The following is a 5283-nucleotide window of genomic DNA, read 5'->3' as shown; positions in this document are numbered from 1 at the left end:
CGCTGCGCCCCGCTGCCACGCACCCCCTCCTCCCCGGGGACGGCCTCCCGGCGCGGTGCCCCCACGCGCCCACAGATCTCCGCAGCACCTCTCCTCCCTCCCGCCTGCTCCATTTGCCTCGTGTAAACCCAGTCACGTTCCTCGTCAGCATTCGTTATTATTACTCTCATTATCCACTTTTGCTTTTGCATGACGCGCTAACGCGGGCGACTCTGCCGCACAGCCCGGACGGGGCCGGAGTGTGCAGCTGTGCAGGGGGTGTGCAGTCATGCACGGGGTATGAAGCCGTGCAAGGGGTGTGCAGCCGTGCACGGGGAGTGTGAAGCCGTGCAAGGGGTGTGCAGTTGTGCACGGGGAGTGTGAAGCCGTGCAATGAGTGTGCAGCTGTGCAGGGGGTGTGCAGTCATGCACGGGGTATGAAGCCGTGCAAGGGGTGTGCAGCCGTGCACGGGGAGTGTGAAGCCGTGCAAGGGGTGTGCAGTTGTGCACGGGGAGTGTGAAGCCGTGCAATGAGTGTGCAGCTGTGCAGGGGGTGTGCAGTCATGCACGGGGTATGAAGCCGTGCAAGGGGTGTGCAGCCGTGCACGGGGAGTGTGAAGCCGTGCAAGGGGTGTGCAGTTGTGCACGGGGAGTGTGAAGCCGTGCAATGAGTGTGCAGCTGTGCAGGGGGTGTGCAGTCATGCACGGGGTATGAAGCCGTGCAAGGGGTGTGCAGCCGTGCACGGGGAGTGTGAAGCCGTGCAAGGGGTGTGCAGTTGTGCACGGGGAGTGTGAAGCCGTGCAATGAGTGTGCAGCTGTGCAGGGGGTGTGCAGTCATGCACGGGGTATGAAGCCGTGCAAGGGGTGTGCAGCCGTGCACGGGGAGTGTGAAGCCGTGCAAGGGGTGTGCAGTTGTGCACGGGGAGTGTGAAGCCGTGCAATGAGTGTGCAGCTGTGCAGGGGGTGTGCAGTCATGCACGGGGTATGAAGCCGTGCAAGGGGTGTGCAGCCGTGCACGGGGAGTGTGAAGCCGTGCAAGGGGTGTGCAGTTGTGCACGGGGAGTGTGAAGCCGTGCAATGAGTGTGCAGCTGTGCAGGGGGTGTGCAGTCATGCACGGGGTATGAAGCCGTGCAAGGGGTGTGCAGCCGTGCACGGGGAGTGTGAAGCCGTGCAAGGGGTGTGCAGTTGTGCACGGGGAGTGTGAAGCCGTGCAATGAGTGTGCAGCTGTGCAGGGGGTGTGCAGTCATGCACGGGGTATGAAGCCGTGCAAGGGGTGTGCAGCCGTGCACGGGGAGTGTGAAGCCGTGCAAGGGGTGTGCAGTTGTGCACGGGGAGTGTGAAGCCGTGCAATGAGTGTGCAGCTGTGCAGGGGGTGTGCAGTCATGCACGGGGTATGAAGCCGTGCAAGGGGTGTGCAGCCGTGCACGGGGAGTGTGAAGCCGTGCAAGGGGTGTGCAGTTGTGCACGGGGAGTGTGAAGCCGTGCAATGAGTGTGCAGCTGTGCAGGGGGTGTGCAGTCATGCACGGGGTATGAAGCCGTGCAAGGGGTGTGCAGCCGTGCACGGGGAGTGTGAAGCCGTGCAAGGGGTGTGCAGTTGTGCACGGGGAGTGTGAAGCCGTGCAATGAGTGTGCAGCTGTGCAGGGGGTGTGCAGTCATGCACGGGGTATGAAGCCGTGCAAGGGGTGTGCAGCCGTGCACGGGGAGTGTGAAGCCGTGCAAGGGGTGTGCAGTTGTGCACGGGGAGTGTGAAGCCGTGCAATGAGTGTGCAGCTGTGCAGGGGGTGTGCAGTCATGCACGGGGTATGAAGCCGTGCAAGGGGTGTGCAGCCGTGCACGGGGAGTGTGAAGCCGTGCAAGGGGTGTGCAGTTGTGCACGGGGAGTGTGAAGCCGTGCAATGAGTGTGCAGCTGTGCAGGGGGTGTGCAGTCATGCACGGGGTATGAAGCCGTGCAAGGGGTGTGCAGCCGTGCACGGGGAGTGTGAAGCCGTGCAAGGGGTGTGCAGTTGTGCACGGGGAGTGTGAAGCCGTGCAATGAGTGTGCAGCTGTGCAGGGGGTGTGCAGTCATGCACGGGGTATGAAGCCGTGCAAGGGGTGTGCAGCCGTGCACGGGGAGTGTGAAGCCGTGCAAGGGGTGTGCAGTTGTGCACGGGGAGTGTGAAGCCGTGCAATGAGTGTGCAGCTGTGCAGGGGGTGTGCAGTCATGCACGGGGTATGAAGCCGTGCAAGGGGTGTGCAGCCGTGCACGGGGAGTGTGAAGCCGTGCAAGGGGTGTGCAGTTGTGCACGGGGAGTGTGAAGCCGTGCAATGAGTGTGCAGCTGTGCAGGGGGTGTGCAGTCATGCACGGGGTATGAAGCCGTGCAAGGGGTGTGCAGCCGTGCACGGGGAGTGTGAAGCCGTGCAAGGGGTGTGCAGTTGTGCACGGGGAGTGTGAAGCCGTGCAATGAGTGTGCAGCTGTGCAGGGGGTGTGCAGTCATGCACGGGGTATGAAGCCGTGCAAGGGGTGTGCAGCCGTGCACGGGGAGTGTGAAGCCGTGCAAGGGGTGTGCAGTTGTGCACGGGGAGTGTGAAGCCGTGCAATGAGTGTGCAGCTGTGCAGGGGGTGTGCAGTCATGCACGGGGTATGAAGCCGTGCAAGGGGTGTGCAGCCGTGCACGGGGAGTGTGAAGCCGTGCAAGGGGTGTGCAGTTGTGCACGGGGAGTGTGAAGCCGTGCAATGAGTGTGCAGCTGTGCAGGGGGTGTGCAGTCATGCACGGGGTATGAAGCCGTGCAAGGGGTGTGCAGCCGTGCACGGGGAGTGTGAAGCCGTGCAAGGGGTGTGCAGTTGTGCACGGGGAGTGTGAAGCCGTGCAATGAGTGTGCAGCTGTGCAGGGGGTGTGCAGTCATGCACGGGGTATGAAGCCGTGCAAGGGGTGTGCAGCCGTGCACGGGGAGTGTGAAGCCGTGCAAGGGGTGTGCAGTTGTGCACGGGGAGTGTGAAGCCGTGCAATGAGTGTGCAGCTGTGCAGGGGGTGTGCAGTCATGCACGGGGTATGAAGCCGTGCAAGGGGTGTGCAGCCGTGCACGGGGAGTGTGAAGCCGTGCAAGGGGTGTGCAGTTGTGCACGGGGAGTGTGAAGCCGTGCAATGAGTGTGCAGCTGTGCAGGGGGTGTGCAGTCATGCACGGGGTATGAAGCCGTGCAAGGGGTGTGCAGCCGTGCACGGGGAGTGTGAAGCCGTGCAAGGGGTGTGCAGTTGTGCACGGGGAGTGTGAAGCCGTGCAATGAGTGTGCAGCTGTGCAGGGGGTGTGCAGTCATGCACGGGGTATGAAGCCGTGCAAGGGGTGTGCAGCCGTGCACGGGGAGTGTGAAGCCGTGCAAGGGGTGTGCAGTTGTGCACGGGGAGTGTGAAGCCGTGCAATGAGTGTGCAGCTGTGCAGGGGGTGTGCAGTCATGCACGGGGTATGAAGCCGTGCAAGGGGTGTGCAGCCGTGCACGGGGAGTGTGAAGCCGTGCAAGGGGTGTGCAGTTGTGCACGGGGAGTGTGAAGCCGTGCAATGAGTGTGCAGCTGTGCAGGGGGTGTGCAGTCATGCACGGGGTATGAAGCCGTGCAAGGGGTGTGCAGCCGTGCACGGGGAGTGTGAAGCCGTGCAAGGGGTGTGCAGTTGTGCACGGGGAGTGTGAAGCCGTGCAATGAGTGTGCAGCTGTGCAGGGGGTGTGCAGTCATGCACGGGGTATGAAGCCGTGCAAGGGGTGTGCAGCCGTGCACGGGGAGTGTGAAGCCGTGCAAGGGGTGTGCAGTTGTGCACGGGGAGTGTGAAGCCGTGCAATGAGTGTGCAGCTGTGCAGGGGGTGTGCAGTCATGCACGGGGTATGAAGCCGTGCAAGGGGTGTGCAGCCGTGCACGGGGAGTGTGAAGCCGTGCAAGGGGTGTGCAGTTGTGCACGGGGAGTGTGAAGCCGTGCAATGAGTGTGCAGCTGTGCAGGGGGTGTGCAGTCATGCACGGGGTATGAAGCCGTGCAAGGGGTGTGCAGCCGTGCACGGGGAGTGTGAAGCCGTGCAAGGGGTGTGCAGTTGTGCACGGGGAGTGTGAAGCCGTGCAATGAGTGTGCAGCTGTGCAGGGGGTGTGCAGTCATGCACGGGGTATGAAGCCGTGCAAGGGGTGTGCAGCCGTGCACGGGGAGTGTGAAGCCGTGCAAGGGGTGTGCAGTTGTGCACGGGGAGTGTGAAGCCGTGCAATGAGTGTGCAGCTGTGCAGGGGGTGTGCAGTCATGCACGGGGTATGAAGCCGTGCAAGGGGTGTGCAGCCGTGCACGGGGAGTGTGAAGCCGTGCAAGGGGTGTGCAGTTGTGCACGGGGAGTGTGAAGCCGTGCAATGAGTGTGCAGCTGTGCAGGGGGTGTGCAGTCATGCACGGGGTATGAAGCCGTGCAAGGGGTGTGCAGCCGTGCACGGGGAGTGTGAAGCCGTGCAAGGGGTGTGCAGTTGTGCACGGGGAGTGTGAAGCCGTGCAATGAGTGTGCAGCTGTGCAGGGGGTGTGCAGTCATGCACGGGGTATGAAGCCGTGCAAGGGGTGTGCAGCCGTGCACGGGGAGTGTGAAGCCGTGCAAGGGGTGTGCAGTTGTGCACGGGGAGTGTGAAGCCGTGCAATGAGTGTGCAGCTGTGCAGGGGGTGTGCAGTCATGCACGGGGTATGAAGCCGTGCAAGGGGTGTGCAGCCGTGCACGGGGAGTGTGAAGCCGTGCAAGGGGTGTGCAGTTGTGCACGGGGAGTGTGAAGCCGTGCAATGAGTGTGCAGCTGTGCAGGGGGTGTGCAGTCATGCACGGGGTATGAAGCCGTGCAAGGGGTGTGCAGCCGTGCACGGGGAGTGTGAAGCCGTGCAAGGGGTGTGCAGTTGTGCACGGGGAGTGTGAAGCCGTGCAATGAGTGTGCAGCTGTGCAGGGGGTGTGCAGTCATGCACGGGGTATGAAGCCGTGCAAGGGGTGTGCAGCCGTGCACGGGGAGTGTGAAGCCGTGCAAGGGGTGTGCAGTTGTGCACGGGGAGTGTGAAGCCGTGCAATGAGTGTGCAGCTGTGCAGGGGGTGTGCAGTCATGCACGGGGTATGAAGCCGTGCAAGGGGTGTGCAGCCGTGCACGGGGAGTGTGAAGCCGTGCAAGGGGTGTGCAGTTGTGCACGGGGAGTGTGAAGCCGTGCAATGAGTGTGCAGCTGTGCAGGGGGTGTGCAGTCATGCACGGGGTATGAAGCCGTGCAAGGGGTGTGCAGCCGTGCACGGGGAGTGTGAAGCCGTGCAAGGGGTGTGCAGTTGTGCA

This window comes from Egretta garzetta, unplaced genomic scaffold, assembly GCF_000687185.1.
Source record: "Egretta garzetta isolate BGI_Z169 unplaced genomic scaffold, ASM68718v1 scaffold1446, whole genome shotgun sequence".
In the NCBI taxonomy this organism is placed as follows: Eukaryota; Metazoa; Chordata; class Aves; order Pelecaniformes; family Ardeidae; genus Egretta; species Egretta garzetta.
The sequence above is the reverse complement of the archived record's forward strand: the minus strand, read 5'-3'. Positions refer to the sequence as shown.